Here is a 19,852-nt window from a genome sequence, read left to right on the forward strand (position 1 = left end):
CATCCATTTGAGAATATATTTTGGTGTAGACTTTTTTTTTTTTGCTAGTCACTCGGTTAGACTGTTACTACTGAATACAAGCTGCTTATTCGGTAAGCAGACTGTCATTTGTCAGGTTTATACTAAGTAACTTTGTAAATTAATCGAATTCATTATCAAACTTACAACCTACTGGTCTTCGGAAACTTGATTGCTGTAACCCTATTTTAAGATGTATACTACACATATACACGTATGTCATTAATCAATGTGCAAAGGCATCAGCGCACATAATACTGATTCCTACACACTGAAAAATAAAAATGGTTGAAAGCACATTGGTTAATAAAGAAAAACAAATGCTTCCATTGTCTGATCGGCCCGCTGATGTTTAAATGGAGGTACTGTTGAGGAAAGGGTTTTTTTTTGGTAGGCTACTCTGTAAGACTGGAGTTAGAATTAGCATACATGCTTAAGGCAGCTGTATAGCACGACTTTCCCCTCTTCCTTCCCCTGTAGCACAATATGTGTGCTGACTCAAACCCTGCGGCTGCTCTACGTATTACCAAATCAAAAGCGCTTTCCCTAAAAGTGCCACTACAAAAGATAGTCACAGACATACATACACCCACTCCACATACACAGTTGTTCGTTTCTTCTTTTCCGTTACTGCTAGCCATTTTAACCCATAAGGAGTGTCGCGACGTTGCAGAGAGTAAACAGGCACTAAAAGTAACTAGTAATTACGCCCCTCGTATTTTTTTCTCATTTTTGCAGCTGCTGCTCAATTAACCACCCCTTTGCCAAGTTCCGCCCAGGAAACACCTTCATCTAATTATTTATGCGACCGATCGTTACAACATCCAATAAAACACTGAAGCAGAGCTTTCCTCGGAACTATTCTGCTCTGGGTAGTTGCTAAACGGTTGTATTTCTGTGAAGGATTACTTTGGTTGCCTGATCGTCGCTAAATTAGTGTTCTTTTCAAAAGTTAATACAGGTATGCGCATCCACTGTCTTTTTCATCTTCAAGCTGTACCGTGGTTCGTCCTATGACCCTGTCATAAATTAATCTCTTGATGAGACTGAATATTCATTTGTTACATAGATTATTTAATTTTTCTATGTGAAGGAGGTATGATTCAAGTTCAAGAATGTATTAATTACACTGACAGCAATTGGTTTGGTTTGAAGATTAAGGGAATCTTTATGATGAAGGAGATACATTATTTGGCTGTGTCTAACTGAAAAAAAAACACGCATGCACTCAAACTTTTACGTACACAGACTTTCAATCCCTTTACCCAATCATTATTGTAATCTTAACTCGTAAATTCCCATTTGATTATATACAAACACATCTCACATACCACATGGACGCTCAACAAGTCAATGTTCGTCATCTGATGTCGACAAATTAAAGATTTTGTTTAAAGTGACACCACACTTTGTCGACAAGATATGCATTCGACATGGTTTGCTACACCTACTCATGCGCGTGCTTGTAAAATTTTTGTAGGATGATAATCTTATGGGAACTTTATTCCATAATCTTGAAAGGCATTATGTAATGTGGGTCTAGTTTAGAGTTCTAGTTAGAGTCATGTTTCTCACCTGGTATTAGTTGGTATGTTCCAAGTATACACTTGTATTAGTAATTAGTTGGTATGCTCCAGGCATCAACTTTCACTTATTAGTGGATTAGATATTGCCTTGTGTGTATCAAGGCGCTGACCCCAGAGGTCACCACCAAGTAACCGGTCAGAAACAGAATGTAATGACATTTCCTGAAAATCTTTATGAAAAGGTAGTCTTTCCAGCCTTGTGATTTGCCTTTGTGAACAGCTCAAGGTATAATCATTTTTCTAGTAAGGAATCAAACCTTTTCAGGTTTTATGTTCAAAGGGTATGTGGTTCATAGGTAGGTACTAGGCTATCGGCCCAAGGGCCTAAATAAACCTAGCCAACAAGGTTCCCTGGCTTATGCCACCCAAGAAAGTTAATTTCCTGTGCCCCTGTCGAGCAGAGCCACAGAAGTAATCCCCGGGGTGTATTTCCTATTTCCCATCCACTCATCAAGATTTTTCTTGAAGAGTGCTAATGAATGAGGAACTTTGCTTGACATAGATGGGTAGCTTGTTCCAGAGTATAGGAAGTCTCTGGGACAGGAATCTATTCCTCCAGCATATCCTGTTTATTGTGGTGACAAGGTTTTGGTCCCTAGGGCGTGTAGCTCGGAGGGATTGGGATTTCTTTAGGTGTAGCATGTCCAACAGCTCTGGGTTTAACATAGCTTTATATGTTAGGCAGAGATCTCATTGGAGTAGGCAATATGCTACAGAGTAAAGCTGGAGTTTTTCAAGATGGTCAGTGTAGGGCATCTGTGTGAGGCCAGTAATCCTCTTTGTGAGGTACTTCTGTGGCCTTTCAAGCTGCTACAGCTGTCTTGTGAGGTACATTCCAAAAGGGGTGTTGTACTCTATAATGGGTCTAATGAGTGCTGAGTAGAGGGGAACAATGAACTCTTTTTTTTTTTTTTCCTGGATGAGTACCCTTTTGTGATGAGGTGTGCCACATAGAAGGATTTCCTGACTACTGTGGCGATGTGATTATCAAAGGAGAGGCTACTGTCCACCTGGGTCCCAAGGTCTCTTATCACACATTTGGCGTTAAGTAGACTGCCGTTTATGTGGTAGTTCATGGGTACAGAGTTTTTACCAAAGGGGATGACAATGCACTTTTTGACACTGAGCTTGAGGCCATGCCTCTGACACCAGGCATCTGTCTCAGTGAGGCCCTTCTGTAGGATGCCCACATCATTTGGGGACTCTACTATGGATCCTAGTTTGCAGCCATCTGCGAACTTCATTAGCCAGAGGCCTTCTGTGTTAGCCTGTACTTCAGAGAAGTAGATACCAAACAGGAGAGATCCCAGGACTGAACCCTGTTGTACTCCACTTGTCACTGGTTTGAAGTCAGATTTGGAGTCTGCAACCTTTACAGTGTGGGTTCTGTCAGTGAGCCAGTTGGCAACCCCTCTTGTGACATAGGGATTTATACCTAGTTTAGTGAGTTTAGCTATAATTTCAGAATGGGGGATGATGTTGAAAGCCTTGGCGAGGTCAAAATAGGCTGTGTGAACCACCTTACCCTTGTCTATGGCTTTGGTGACTGCTTCAAAGAAGTCGATCAGGTTCAGAAGGCATGATCTGCCTTTCACAAACCCGAACTGAGTGGGGTCCAGAGTTTGGAGGTTATGAATGTCTTTGTTTATGAGTTCCATGATGATACGTTCCATGGCCTTGCAGACCAGGCTCGTCAGGCTAATAGGGCGATAGTTTCCAGGATCAGTGGTGGCTACCTCTTTGTGAGTGGAATAACTGTTGCTGTGCGCCATTCAGTGGGCACAAAGCCTGATGTGAGACTATGATTGAACATGGTGCTTAGGTGGGGAGCCAGTTCGTTCTGAAGTTCATGTAAAACTCAGCCTGGGATGTTGTCCAGTCCCATGGATGCTGTGTTTTTAGTTTCAGAGAGTGCAGCTTTTACCTGCAGAGATGTGATTACAGGGACTCTGCATTCTTCCTGTATAGATATGGGCCCTTTAGGGGATGAGGGGGGGGGGGGTAAAGTTAGCACTGAACCAATCTGCCAGGATAGTGGCAGGATTGTGGTCTGTGTCTTTCTGTAGTTATTTTTCTATTTAATTGTTTCATAGAATATTGTGGTCTCTCTCTCTCTCTGCAGTTAGTTTCCCACCCTCCCTTCCTGTTCTTGTGCTGGAATTAATCTTGGTGGCTTTGGAATTGCCCGTCCCTCCTGTAAATTTGTATTTGAACACTCCTCCTGGGTCTATCTCATTTGCTCACTCAACCGAGTACAGTGAGATCATATTTTGACTTCAGACCTCCTACCAGTCCCATCTGTTCAGCTCTATCCCAGCTCTATTCCAATCTAGTGTCACTGTCTCATTCTACCTAATACAGAGAGAACATTTGTGAAGGGCAAGCCACTTAGGTCCTTAATTTTGAATCATCTTCTGCTTCTCCTTTCTCCCTTTCCACTTTACAAAAAAAATACTAAGTTGTTTCCTGCCTTTCCTGTAACTAGTCTAGTCCAGATACAGATTTGCTGTATCCAGGACTATTTGTAAGCTTCTGAGCCCCCAAAGTTTTTCTGTGTTGGAAGGAAGCCTTCTAGCTTATCAGTGGGAGTGGTAAGCACTAGGTAGCCTATCTAGCACAAGATCCAGGTACAGATTCTTAGTTTTAGCACTTGAATTTCCTTATTCGTGCTCAGCACTTGTTCAGAACTTGTTGTCAGCACTAAATAAGCTACAAATTACTACAACACTCAACCTTCCTCTTTACCTAGAGGAAAACAGTTTTTGTACTTACTTTCCTCACTTGCTTAGATCAAAACAGCTCTTATACTCACTTTCCTCACTTGTCTAGAGAAAAGTAGTTTTTTATTCAGGCATGTCCAACGGTCAGCTCCCAGTGTTCTTGCCTGTCTATTTGATGAATCTGGGCATCTTGGGGCAATATAGCAATTGCCTCATGTACACAGACAACCCTCTCCTCCTACCACCCAACACCACAACCTGTGAGAGATGCACTTATCTAGCCAAACTAGAGGTAAAGCTCTCTCCAACCAAGAGTGAACTTGACAGTCAAGAGGAGAAGGTAAACACTTGCACCACACTCATCACATAGTACCACTAAACCTACACCACCAAAATCCACACATAGAAACACAAAAACATTCGCGGAGGCTCTCAATAATAATCTGCTCAAGTAACAGAGACCTGCAAAGCAGAAACGCAAGCAACCTCCACTCCCCAACACAACCCAAGTTACACATAGCCCACAGGCTCAGTGTGCCAATAAACCACAGCCCATAAGGCAAAACAATGTACCCAACACACTAGTCATAGGTGACTCTATAGTCAGGCACACTGATGTCCCACTCACCAGGCTAAACAAGGAGAAGGTTACTGTCAGCTGCTTGTTGGGTGCCAGGATCCACCACATAACCCACGCACTCAGGTCACTCCACAAGTACAAATATGACTCTGTCATTGTCCATGTTGGTGTAAATGACCTGAGACATACCTCCTTGGACTACATGAAAGGAGACATGGAAGAGCTCTCTGATCTTGTAGCCAAGGCAGGTATGACCCTAGCTTTGAGTAGCATCCTGCCATCGCCCAGAATGATACAGCAGTACAAGGACAAAATGACTGACTTCAGCAATTGGGTAAGCTTCTGGTGTCATTCTAAGGGGATCCAGTATCTGTCTGCCTTGGACGACATGGTCGACAGACCACGATGCTTTGCCAGAGATGGCCTGCACCTGTCACCTATGTGGATGAATCAGTGCAGTATAAACTGGTGGTGTTATTTTCCCTGAAAGACAAACATGCCCTTTAGCATTGGATGGGCTACAGAATATGTTTTTCCTGACTTTGGTAGATCGCACAGGTCAAAGTCTCAACTGGTGCTTACCACTGTCTGTTGATTTAATAGTGGTGGTGTTTTTTATGATTTGATCCCATACTTTGTACTTATAATTTGTGTCATTTTTGTTATGACTTTTAGTGCTGCATTTACTGACAATAAAGTTGAGATTATCATTACTGCACTAAGTATATATTTTCGGTCAAATTGGAGACTTTTGACATCTTTTATTGAAATAATTCCTACCAGTTTGCAATTATCACCATATTTGATTATAAAGAGCTTGTTTTCCACTTTTGTGTGGTTCCAGTACTGACCACTCTGGGACATCCCTGGTAAACTTCTTCAGGGAAGACAGATAACCCCCAGGTGGTGTGCTATGTTGTCATTCTTGTCATCCACAATTTTATCCATTGAATTATATATGACTTCATATTTAATGTTATGAATTTGCCAGTTGTTTTCTTATTGAATTGATTCTGATTACCTTAGCAAGGTAAAGATAAGTATCATGCATTGTCAGTCATCTTTTTCATCTGCTAGTGTTACCTCTTCAAAGAATGCCACAAGATAGAGAAGGCAAAATTTCCTCTTAATAAACCCATACTATTCCCTGAGTAACAGAAGCACATATGCTATGACCTTCCTGCTAAGATCCATTTTGATTTTTTCAATTATTTTACTAAGAACGCTGGTCAAGCTATTGCCCTAAAAATAGTTTGGTCTGATATGACCTTCTTCTTGGTGAAATGTTACCACTGCAGTTTGTCATTAATTATTGGAAAAGTTTAACTGGGTAGGAGCCCATTTTCAGCAGAAACCCAAGGAGAAAAGCTCCAAAATATTACAAAATATTTTAAGAACAATAATTTTGCACTGTTTCAAAACAATACAAAAGCAAATACAATTTAAATAATTATATCAAATTAAACATAATATGAAAACATTGGTTTAGAATAGATTTAAGTTCTGTGACAGTGATCCAGTAGGTTAATTTTAGCCAGTTTGTAGAGAAATTAAAGGTAAGTTAGTATAATACAGATAGGAATTGCAGTACGAAGTGAGAGAGAAGCAGACTTTTGGTAGACTTTGAGAGAAAGCCAGGGGAGAGGAATTGATAGAAATTAAGAAGGGAGCTTAAAGAGATGTAAGGTATGAGTATGTATTTGTTCACAGATAGGCATATAGTTTATCTAGTGTTGAGCATGATAGAGTTGGCTTTTGGCTAGGAAGTTTTTCAAAATGGGTTTAAAGGATGGGAAGAAGGGTATTGACCTGATGGATAGCAATAAGGAGTTCCAGGCCTTAGCAACATGATACGAGTACAGAAAATGAACAGCAGATTTGATAGGTTTATGAAAAGACAGAACTTTTTGATCATTGAATCATAATGATTGACTAGGAACATAGTTGCTTAGAATGTTATTTAGCATAGGACAAGCAGATGGAGTTTGGGTAATTTTATAGGTGGTAAGTTGTGTATATGTTAGTTGATGGGGTAGTTCTAAACAATTTAGACTTTTTATGCTATATTTATCCATATAATATATGATATGTTGACATACTAATATTTTGTTAAATAAGACTGAAGGCAAACCAGCAACACCTCTGCATTTCAGCGTGGGGTGTACATATTCATAATTAATAATTTTGTACTTGCTATTCTGAGGCTAGAGTCTGTGTGGCTGAGCAGGAAGCAACAAACAACATAGGTTGACCATTTTTACTTGGAGTCAGTCTGCTCAGCAAAGCTGTGCATTAAAAAAGACAAAACTCCATAGATCAAGTGTTTAAGGGCCTATCCAAGGCAAAGAACACAGCTTCCATGGGACATGATAGTATCCCAGGCTGTATTCTGCACCATCTCCAGTGAGAACTAGCTTTGCCACTGAGCACCCTATTCAACCACAGCCTAAGTACAGGCTTCATTCCAACAGAGTGGAGAACTGCCATTGTTATCCCCTTGCACAAAGGTGGTGCCACTACTGACCCTGGAAACTATCACCCCATTAGCTTGACAAGTCTGATCTGAAAAGCCATGGAGCATATTACTATTATGGACCTCATAAACAAGGACATAGGCAATCTCCAAGCACTTGACCCCACCCAGTTCGGATTCGTCAAGGGCAGATCTTACCTGATGAACCTGGTTGACTTTTTTGAGACCCTCACCAAGGCCCTGGATGAGGGAAAGTCAGTACATACAGCCTACCTTGACTTGGCCAACACCTTTGACATAATCCCCCACTCGGGCATCATTGAAAAGCTAGCAAAACTTGGAGCAAATCCCTATCTCATCAGGTGGGTGGCCAACTGGCTCACCGATCAGATTCACAAGGTCAAAATAGGCGCATCCATTCTGACAGCAGACCTGTCACTAGTGGTGTTCCCCAGGGATCTGCCCTGGGACCCCTACTGTTTGGCATCTACTTCTCAGAGGTCCAGGAAAAGACAAAAGGCCTGTGACTGACCACGTCTGCAGATGACTGTAAGTTGGGTGCTGTCATTAACTCGCCAAATGATGTTAACATACTACAAGAGGGTCTCTCAGCAACAAATGACTGGTGCCAAAGTCATGGCCATAAGTTAAACACAAAAAAATGTGTCATTCAGCAAAAATACATGCCCTGCAGATTACCACATTAGTGCCAACCCCTAAGCACACAGGTTGACAGCAATCTCACATTTGATCATCATCCTGAGCATATCTAAACAATTCTACCTTGGTTTGTGATGTACTGAGGAGTTTTGACTGGTAAGAGAAGTTTTATTTGAATTTATATTGTATTTGTTATCACTGTTTGTAGGCAGGAAGGGATAGCTTGTTAACAAGATTTACTTAGATTAATATTTTTATGTTTTACCTTTAATTTCACTGTTCATTGTCAGAAAGGGGATAGGTTTTAAACAGACAAGTTGTAGCCACCCCAAGGGGCCTAGACAGCTATAAATTCACACAGACTGCAGAGAGGAAAATCCAAAATCCTGAGCACAACTAAACAATCATACTTTGGTTTGTGATATATTGATCTTTACTGTTTAAAAAGTTCAACTGTGAGTGATAGCAGAAGCTACTGCACACTTTGGCATGCTATGTAAAGGAATTATAACTTTTGTCTGGCTTGCAGAACTTGTATGGTCAGAACAACTGTACTTGCTTTATTTAGTTGTATATTGCTAGTGTAATTTTTTAGTCATAGAAGTTGATTTAAGTTTTCTTTGAAGTCTATGGAGTACCGATTTTGATTATTCTTTTCTTTTGCAATATTTTATTCATTTGAAGCTGAATATGGATTGTTTAAATGAGTATGCAGTTAACGATTTGCTATTGCAGAAATATCTTGTACAGTGTAATAAATGCTATGCATATTTAAATGTAACAGCTGATTACACTGGTGATCTGTGTTCCTCGTGTCGAAGTTGGATGATTTGTTTACCATTGTTAGAAGCAAATCTAGACTTAATGATGATGATTGCACTTGTGCAATTGGTATGGCTTGGAGAACTGTTTCATATGTTAATGACTGGACTGATGAGATAAATGTTAGGCACAGAACAAATAGAATGCATTTAGGAAATGAAGCATCTATTGTCTGCAAAGATTATTCAACCCCAATGAAACAAGACAATTCTCCTGACAACTTTGGAACTCTGGATGCAAGTATTCAGCAATCTAATGATCCAGTTTGTTTAAAAGGAAACAAACAAAAAAGAAAGAAAGGAAGAAGTTCACAACAAACAACAAGGAAGAACTGATTAATGACTGTAAACGGAAGAGAACATGTAGTAAAAAGGGTACTGCTTTGTTATGTAACACACAGGTTACAGGGAATGATGATATGTCTCTATCAGAAAACCTTCATTCTACAGAAAAAGGCATAATTTTTCCAACAGAGAAGGTAGAAAAAAAAGCAGGTGAAAAGGAAGAAATCAAAACTGAACATGGAAGTATTGAACATTACTGTAAGAAAAAAGAAGAGAAAGACTGATGTTGACTACATGGTTCAAGCTGTGGATTTACAATACCAGCTGGATGAGAATTTAATACACAATGAAAACAGTGGGATTAATAAGGCTGATGGTGATGAAGATCTATCCTTCGTAACAATTGATGGAAGCTGAAAATTCTTCAGAGTTGGCCAGCAAAGATATTCTTGTAATTGGAGATTCAAGCATTAGAGAAACTGATACTTATATTTGCAGAGAAGATAATGAACATCAAATAATGTTATGCTTGCCAGGAGCAAAAATAAAAGATGTGAGACAAGCCTTGGAACAGCTTAATGTAAGGAAGTACAGCTCCGTTTTTATTTATGTTGATAAAAATGATGTCATCCGCAAGGATTCTCTGGCTATTAGTAGGGAACTGACAGCCCTGTTAGTATAGCTTGTACTGGTGTTAGGACGTATTTTTCAAAAATCACCTATAGAAAAGATGGTCACAACTTATATTCAGGAACAATTGCTTCAAATTGTAAAAAATAAAAAAAAAAAAATAAAAAAACTACCAGGGGACAGAACATACTAGGCATTGTTTGTGTTCCTAAAGAAATTACTGTTCCTTCAAGTCAAGTTTTACCACCATTGATGTGTAGTGATCATGGCGTTATAAAGGTTAACTTGTTGCTAGATAATTCTGCCAAACTGAAACCTAAACCAATGCACAGAAGATTAATTACAGATTATATGGAAGCAAAACAGTCACTATGTAAAACTAACTGGAGTGACGTGTTCAGTGGAAAAACTGTAGATGGACTGTGGAAAGTTTTAAAAGAGAATTGTCTGAGTGCAAAAAATTTAAAAATGTTTAACATCAGGATCTAGGCATACAACATCAGGGGGATATATTTCCATAAGAACAAGATATCTGATTAAAGTGAGAGAAAAAATATAAGAAATGGAAGAGAGTTCAAACTACAACTTTGAAAGCTGAAATAAACAAGCTGGACAAACAGATTAAGCATAGTGTGAGACAAGATCAAGAACAATTTGAAGAAAGTTTTTAATATAAAGATATTGAGCATAATAGGAAACCTTTTTATAGGTACATAAGATGTGGAAGGAGTAAGGACATGCAAATAGATAAACTGTGTGCAGATTCTAAAATTTATTCTCAGACACAACAGATTATAGCTATCTTTACAAAATCTTATGCAAAACAGTTTGGCTCCACAAAAGGGATGAGAAGTTGTCCTAGTGACATCCAGATAAGTTGTCCTAGTGACATCCAGATAATCTCGGATACTGGAATCAAATTAGATTATATTGAAAAAGAACTGTGCAAACTGGATCCAAACAAAGCACAGGGAGAAGATGGAATTATTAACAATGATCTGAGAACACTTCAGCAAGTACTTATACCATTATATCTATTATTCACTAGGTCATATAAATATGGGGAGATTCCTCAAGATGGGAGACATGCGCTTATTAAACCTGTCTTTAGGGGAAAGGAGAGCAGGACAAACCCAAAGTCGTATAGACCCTTAAGTCTACTTTCATGTTGTGGAAAAATAATGGAGAAGGTAATATTGGATAAGTTACTGTCAAAACTGGATAGGTTGGGACTTAAAACCATATGTCAGCATGCATATGCTGAAAACAGACCTATCATCACCTGTAACATAATGTTCTATAACAATATAATAACAAATATGAATGAAAAATCGTGATGTTATGTAATTTTACATAGATTTAACTTCAGCATTTGACAGGGTCATACACAAAACGCTGATTAGTACAACTAGGTATTGATGCACTCTTGATAAGATGGATAGCTTCATGGCTTACAAATAGGACATGACAAGTATCATACAGGTGAAATCATTGGTTACAGTCAGGGTGTTCCACATGGCTCTGTCCTAGGCACTGACTTGTTTAGATTGTATCTTTCAGACTTTTTTATCTGAGGTGTTCTACAGTCTGTATGCTGACGACTTGAAATTGGGTAAACTGATTACTTACATGTGTTACAGATAAGGCATGTCTGCAAAATAACTTGACCAAATTGACCATTTGGGCACAAGATAATATGCTGATAAATACAACAAAAACTAAGCATGTGAGATTTGGGAGACATAAATTGAAAGGTGAATATTTAATACAGCACACAGTGATTTGAAACTGTAGACTCATTTGAGGATCTGGGTATATGGGTAGATTCACCTAATAGTTTTTCTAATCATATCAACCAATTGGTTAATGATAGTTATAGAACAGTAGGTTGTATAAAAAGATGTATAAAGTCTAGGAAATAAAAAAACAATGAAGTCATTGTTTGTTAGTTACATTAGACCCAAGCATGAGTATGGAATAACAATATGAAAACCCTATAAGAAAACAAATATGAGTAAACTGGAAAGAGTACAGTGGAAATATACCAAGGGCATCCATGGATGTGAAAATTTAAGTTATTATTAAAGACTGAAATATTCATATGCTTATAAGCCAGTTAATCCAGTTCATGGTTGCTGGCAAGCTAGATCCTACCCTGGCACTCACTGGATACAAGTTGGAGGGACTAATTTTGAAAGTGTGCCAGACTTTTGCAAGATGCATGTATGCACGCATACACACCCACACACGCATGTGCGCTCATGCAAACTTCATCACTCAGTCACTCTCACAGGTGGCACACACACTTACTCATTCTCAAGTATGATACATAAACCAATGGGAAGTTTGGAGGAATAAAAGTTGACATGTGGAAAGCTTTTGGGACAAAACTTTAACACACAGCAAAAGTTCATGTTGACACAGAAAGCACCCTAGCCAAGAAATGAACTAGAAAACCAGCCACTGTGAGGCATCAAAGCCAGCTCTGCACTTTCTTTGAAAGTTAGTGGCTGTCACTTCTGTTAATATTCATTTAAACTATAATGTTCTTAAGATATTAGGAGGACTGTGCTTATGGCAGTAGGTTAAATAGAAACTGTAAATATATAGCCTATGTATTCACTGAAATTGATATATGTCGTTAATCTGAATTCTTTTATTTATTTTACATTTGTTGACCGGGATTGTCCAATTGGGTTAACAAGCCCTTTTTCAGCAGAAGCCCGGGGAGAAAAGCTCCACAATCAGTACAATAGAACTAAACAATAAGATTTAAAATGACACAAAAACATTTTCACAATGGTGCAAATAAAAAAAAAAGCTATACAGTTTTGCCAATAGAGCAATAGGAACATGTAAATATGGAATATAGTGATAATTTGGAGCAGGAAATTCATTAATATTACTATACTGTTTTTGAAAGGTGCACTTCATATTTTTTTGAATATAGTTGTGAAGCACAGCTTAGGTATGGAGTCAAGCAAATATATATTTTGCTGCTAGACTGGAAGACTAACATGACGTTTTCTCTAGGAAAAAAGGTACAGATATTGAGTTGATGAATATGTGTTGATATGATACAAAGTGTAGAGAATTAGGTAAGTCAGACTGGTTAATCCTCAGTGAATTGTCTTAGTAGTTGCATCCCACAACTTGTAGTTTGACTATTTTCACATTGATAATAGAACTTGACTGCAGCTCCAGTATTTGTAAGGCAGTAAAAATGATGTTTGAATGCTTTTTTTTTGTTTTTTTGATTTTTGTTTTACTAATACGTGATGTCTCATAATAGTTGAAAAATCTGACTGGAACCATGAATGGAGCAACAGTAATATTAATAATAATAATGCCAATTTTACAACCAAATAGGTTCATAGGGGGTTACTAGGCTATTCGCCCTAGGGCCTTTATAAGCCTAGCCATGTTGTGCCAGACTAAGAGGTTGTAGACCATAGGGTTACCCTCTCAGTTTGGAGGGAGGACCCATTAACAGGATGAGAGCTTGATTCGGCAAGGCCCTCTGTCTCCATCTCTTCAGGAAAGGGTAGGGCCATGGAGGAGAGGAACAAACTGAATTAATTGTAATTGTGGGCAGATGTTCATAGGTTCATAGGTAGGTACTAGGCTATCGGCCCTGGGGTCTATATAAGCCTAGCCAAAAAGGTTCCCTGGCTTTCGCCACTCAAGAAAATTATTCTGCTGTGCTCCTGTTGAGCAGTACTGCAGAACTGATCCCCAGGGTGAATTTTCTATTTCCCATCCAGTCGTCAAGATTTTTCTTAAAGAGGGCCAGTAAGGAGCTTTGCTTGACATGTAGGTAGTTTATTCCAGAGTATGGGAAGTCTCTGGGACAGGAATTTACCCCTCCAACATGTTCTGTTTATTGTGGTGACAAGGTTTAGGTCCTGGAGCGTGTGGTTCGGAGAGATTGGGATTTCTTTAAGTGTTAGGGTTACCACCTGTCCCACTTTGTGAGGGGCAGTCCCTCTTTGGGCAGTTGTGTCCTGACAAAAAATTTAAAAAATGGCAAATGTCCTGAGATTTTAGGGCAAATTTATTTCCTATAGCTGCATAAAACAGTTATTCTGTATCTAAAATACCTAAATGTTATAAGAAACAGAATAAGCAACTAAAATGCTACAAGAATAAGCTTTTATTTAGGCAAAAAAGTTAAGTTCTAACCTTTGTACTGACCGTGGGTATGTGTCGGCCTGTAAAATCTGATGTTTGTACCACAAATGTCCCACTTTGGCCATTTGAAAAGGTGGCAGCCCTATTAAGTGTAGCCTGTCCAACAGCTCTGGGTTTGACATAGCTTTGTATGTTAGGCAGAGATCACCTCTGAGTAGACGATATGCGATGGAGTAGAGCTGGAGTTTTTTGAGACTGTCTGTGTATGGCATCTATTTGAGGCTGGTCTTCCTCTTAGTGAGGTATTTCTGTGGCCTTTCCAATTGTTGTAGGTGTCTTGTGAGATACATGCCAAACGGGGCATTGTACTTTATAATAAGTCTGATGAGGGATGAGTACAGAGGAACAATGACCTCCTTTTTTCTAGAGGAGAACTCTTTTGTGATGAGGTGTGCCACGTAGAAGTATTTCCTGATTACTGTGGCAATGTGGTTATCAAAGGAGAGACTACTGTCCACCTGTGTCCTGAGGTCTCATCACTGTTTCGGTGTTTAGTGAGCTACCAGCTGTGTGGTAGATCATGGGTACCGAGTTTTTCCCAAAGGGGATGACAATGCACTTCCTGGCATTGAGCTTGAGGCCATGACTTTGACATCAAGCATCTGTCTCTGTGAGGCCCTTTTGTAGACTGTCTACATCATTAGGTGATTCTATTATGGTTCCCAGTTTGCAGTCATCTGCGAACTTTGTTAGCCAAAGACCTTCTGTGTTGGCCTGCACTTCAGAGAAGTAGATGCCGAACAGGAGAGGACCCAGGACTGAACCCTGTGGTACTCCACTCATCACTGGTCTGAAGTCAGACTTGAAGTCCGCTACTTTTACTGTGTGGGTTCTGTCAGTGAGCCAGTTGGCCACCCATCGTGTGACATAAGGATTTATGTCCAGTTTAGTGAGTTTATCTATAATTCCAGAGTGGGGGATGGTACCGAAAGCCTTGGCGAGGTTAAGATAGGCTGTGTGTACTACCTTGCCCTCGTCTATGGCTCTGGTGACTGCTTCAAAGAAGTCAGTCAGGTTTAGTAGACATGATCTACCTTTTACAAACCCAAATTGAGTGGGGTCCAGGGTTTAGAGGTTACCTATGTCTTTGCTTATAAGCTCCAAGGTGATACGTTCCATAGCTTTGCAGACTAGGCTCGTCAGGCTAATGCGGCGGTAGTTTCCACGGTCCGTGGCAGCATCCCCTTTGTGGAGTGGGATAACTGTCGCTGTGCGCCATTCAGTAGGCACATAGCCTGAGGTGAGGCTATGATTGAACATGGTACTTAGGTGGGATGCCAGTTCATTCTGTAGTTCATGCAGTACGCAGCCTGGGATGTTGTCTGGTCCCATGGATGCTGTGCTCTTGCTTTGGAGACTGCGGTCTTTACTTGTTCATCTGTGATTACAGGGGCTTTACATTCTTCTGCTATTAAGATGGGCCCTTTGGAGGATGAGAGGGGGGTAAAGTGTACACTGAACCTATCTGCCAGGATGTTGGCAATATCGGTTGTTTCTGTACATTTAGTGCCATTGTGCTGTAGCTCAGAGCAGATCTGAGTGTTGCCATTGAGATTTTTGACATAGCTGTAGAATGCTTTGTGGTTGTCTTTGGAATCCGTGGCAATTTTTATTTTCATAACTGGCTTTGGAGGATTTTATGAGGGATCTCAGCTTCTTGCTGAGGCTGACCAGGGAGTTCCTCCAGGCTTGGGATTTTACTCTTTTTTGCAACAGCTTCTTTCTTCTGTTGTAGAGTTTGTTTATGGCAGGGGACCACCAGATTGGCTTCCTTTTTTTGGAGGATAGCGTCTTGGTTATTTTGGGGATGGAACGATCCATGCACTCATGTATGTGCTTATACAGGGCATTTGTTTAAGATTCAGCAGTCGTACGTCTATTTTCCATCTGCATGGGTGTTATGAAGTTTGTCATTTATGTCTTAAGAAGCATGAAGTTGACTTTGGAGTAGTTTTTGACAGTGGTTTCCTTAATGGGGGGTGGGGGTGGGATATGGATGTCTAGGGTGATTAGCTTGTGGTCAGATCTGACCAGTGAGGATTTGACCTCTGGCGTGGAATACCGGTTACCCATATTGGTAATGACCAAGTCCAGGATATTGCTTCCCTGGTGGGGGTGTGGACAAGCTGATCTAAGGCGTTTGAATTTATGAATTCCAGCAAACGTTGAGCAAATGAGTTGGTACATGAGTAGTTTTCCCAGTTGATGGTGGGGTAGTTAAAATCGCCCATAATTGAGGTATTGGGTTGTACCTTAATATTTTCCAGTATCTTAAGAAATGAAGAGTGGGAATCCTGGGGCATGGTGGTGAATCTCTAACAAGCTACAACCTGGATTGCAGTCTTGCCCAGTGTTAGTTGCACTTGCATAATTTCGGATGCATTATGTTGAGCAACTAGCCTGGAGGTATGGATATCCTTAATTAATATGGACATGCCTCCGCCTTTAGTGTTTCGGTCCAGGTTAGGTGGCCGAAAAAGTGTGGTATGAATTATAGCCTGGTAATGCAGGGGTGTTCTCTGGAGCCTTGAACCAGGTCTCTGTCACTGCACAGATATCGATTTTCTCCATTTTAAGGAGTGAATGTATTTTGAGGTTTAGACTTCTACCACTGAGTAGCATTACCCTCAGAGCCTGCTTGCTCGTACCTGTTACGGGGGTGAATTTGTCATTTGAACCTTGCCTAAAAAAGGCACTATAGGGGTGGCAAGAGCCTTAGCCAGTATCCAGAATCCCAGGGGCGACAGGTGCAGGCCATCTCTGGCAAAGCATCGTGGTTTGCCGATAATGTCGTCCCAGGCAGACAGATACTGGATCCCCTTAGAATGACACCAGAAGCTTAGCCAGTTGTTGAAGTCAATCATTTTGTCCTTGTACTGTGGTATCATTCTGGGTGATGGCAGGATGCTACTCAGGGCTAGGGTCATACCTGCCTGGGCTACAAGATCCGAGAGCTCCTCTATGTCTCTTTGTGTAGTCCAGGGAGATAAGTCTCAGGTCATTCACACCGACATGGACAATGACAGAGTCGTATTTGTATTTCTTGTGGAGTGACCTGAGTGTGTGCGTTATGTGGCAGAGCCTGTGACCCGACAGGCAACTGACAGTAACTTTCTCCTTGTTTAGCCTGGTGAGTGGGACATCAGTGTGCCCGACTATAGAGTCACCTACCTGTGTTGGATACGTTGTTTTGCCTTATGGGCTGAGTTTGAGTGACACACTGATTTTGTGGGCTATGTGTCATTTGGGTAGTGTTGGGGGGTGGTGGTTGTCTGCGTTTCAGCTTGGGAGGTCTGTGTTCCTTGGGCAGATTTTTATTGAGAGCCTCCGTGAATGTGGGTGTGTGCTTCGTGTTTCTATGTGTGGGTTTTGGTAGTGTGGGTTTTGAAGGACTATGTGTTGTGTGTGGTGTGGTGCAGGTGTTAACCTTCTTCTCTTGACTGTCTAGTCCAGTCATGGCTGGAGAGAGCTTGGCTTCCAGTTTGGCTATATAAGTGCATCTCTCAAGGGTTGTAGTGTTGGGTGGTAGGAGGAGAGGGTTGTCAGTGTGCATGAGGCAATTGCTACATTGCCCCAAGATGCTCAAATTCATCAGGTAGACAGGAGAAAACACAGGGAGCTGACTCATGGACATGCCTGGATAGGTGCTTATTAATTTAAGTACTACGAACTGTTTTCCTCTTGACAAGTGAGGAAGGTTGAGTGCTGTAGTAATTTGTAGTTTATTTAGTGCTTACAATGAGTTCTGAGCAAGTGCTGAGCACAAGGAAATAGTTTTGAGTGCTGAAACTAAAAAACTGGCTACGTCTAGCTAAAACTAGTTAGTTTTAGCACTAATCCCAAAAAGAGAAGCAGGCCAGGGCCTGTTTGGTGATCCACAGTCTTTTCCCAGATGATGCAAGGGTCTGCAGGCTTGTAGCCTTTTTCTGGCAGATGCCTCAAATAACAACCAGACCAATCAGGTATGTCAAGCAGAGACACTCACTCTCCAACTAGAAAGAGTCAAGAACCAATGCACTCTGCTCCTACTCTCACCAGGATCAGAATACAAGCACAGATTCTAAGCTGTCACCTATAAAGCAGTTATTAAGCTTTCTGGTGATCAGCAGTCTCCAGGAAATAATGTAACTGCACTCCTTCTCTCACCAGGAGAAAACAGAAGCGCTAATCCCAAGATGACTACTAAAAGGCAGAATGTGGGCTCTACAATAACCGGTGGTCTTGCAATAGATGCTTAAAGGTAAGATGAAAAAAAAATGGTTTATCCTAAGCACCATAGTGTGCACTAGAGGAGTTAGATGTGAAAGTTGGTAACTTAAGTTTTACCTGTCTAAAAGATAGGTTTTAGTGGAGAGTCACTATATCTTTAAAACATCAAGATAGAGTGAAAGGGGATGGTCACTTTTGTATTCTGGTACTATGGAATATAGTAAGATGGCCAATAAATTTAAATAGTTGAAGGGGAGTGATTTCACAAAATGATAATTTTGTGCTTACTCACACCAGCCAGTAAAAGCAGAGAGGAAATGAGATATATGGTCAAATTAACGTAAGGGGCAGGCAACTAGAAAGACAGTGGTGTTTAAGAACACAACAGTAACCGGGTGGGAGGCTATGAAAAAAATTCTGTCTGGCTCACAAGAGACAGAGCTGTGGTCTCTCTTCAAGTTTTGGTATGCAGTTAAAAGCAGAATACAAGTAAAACACAGTGTAAAGAAAACAAATCACCATGTACAAAATAGAAAAATGCAATAAAGTAATATAAAGCACAATAAATAAAAAGCAAACTAACCTTTCCCTCACAGCAAACTGTAGCAGAATCTGGGTGAGTCTTTCCAGTAAAGATGTCCGTGTTAAGAGGAATAGGAACCCCAAAAAAAGAGAACACAGACACACACACACACACACACACACACACACACACACACACACACACACACACACACACACACACACACACACACACTCTCCGCAGCATCATATCTTCTAAACACACAAAAGCATCATACCTTCTAAACAGAACTATAGGAGATAATTGACAGTTTTATACTGCAATGTAATGGCAGCAGTAATCCCACATTTTTATGTTTTTAGACCACTTGCAAGGCATCATTTTTGTTTAAACATAAAATGTCCCATTATGAAAAGACTACTTTCACTGGTCAAAAAAATAATAATGCCTCTATTATGGTTTGATTAAGTTTCATAATGTAAGAGCAAGAAACAATGGCACTAGCTGCTGGTGTCTGCTTGCACTCCTTTTCTCAGCATATCACAAAGAACTACTGCCTGATCTAATAACTTTGGCTTTTTTTTCAGTACTTAAGCAGTAAGGTGATGTGCAATACTGCTGTGACAGTGTAATATAGTTTTATATAGTGGCACATAGATATGGACTGGATGAAATTTGTTATTGTTATTTTTTGGGCATTAATTTTTGCTTTATTTCTATTTATTTAAACCAAGTTGGCACATTCAAAATATATGTTAACCATCCTCTACTGTTTTTTTTTGCGTGTGTCCTGGTAAAAGTAAACTAGGTTAGTCTCTAATCAGAGAGTAAATTACTGCTAGTATCTTGACTGATGCTTCCTTTCCTGTAAATCGGCTTATGCTGTTGTGCAGGAGATGTATAATTACTCAAACAGCCTGTAGGCATACAGTTCAGTCACCTCATTACAAATACAAAATCACTGTGAAATGGTTTTGGATACCAATCCCCCCACCACACACGCACGAATCCCTGTGTAAACACTGAATGTTCACAATGGAGAATGTTATTACATCGAACCAGAAACATCAAAAAGAAAGACTGCTATTGTGTGGGATCGCAGTACAGAGGGATTGAGGTTTTGCTCCATTCCCCACGGTAGTGCATTCTCAGTTTG

The 19,852-nt window shown here is 40.2% G+C and overlaps 1 protein-coding gene across 1 annotated transcript in view; it reads left to right on the forward strand.

Annotated features, from left to right (window-relative positions):
- The first annotated feature begins 658 nt into the window (after positions 1–658).
- AMACR (alpha-methylacyl-CoA racemase) overlaps positions 659–19,852 on the forward strand; it is an 832,230-nt gene continuing 813,036 nt past the window's right edge. The window contains exon 1 of the mRNA XM_044070225.1: positions 659–979. The gene's annotated coding sequence lies outside the window, so the exon portion shown is untranslated. The remainder of the gene's footprint in view (positions 980–19,852) is intronic.

This window comes from Protopterus annectens, chromosome 1.part0, assembly GCF_019279795.1.
Source record: "Protopterus annectens isolate FY-2018-M chromosome 1.part0, PAN1.0, whole genome shotgun sequence".
Taxonomy (NCBI): domain Eukaryota; kingdom Metazoa; phylum Chordata; order Ceratodontiformes; family Protopteridae; genus Protopterus; species Protopterus annectens.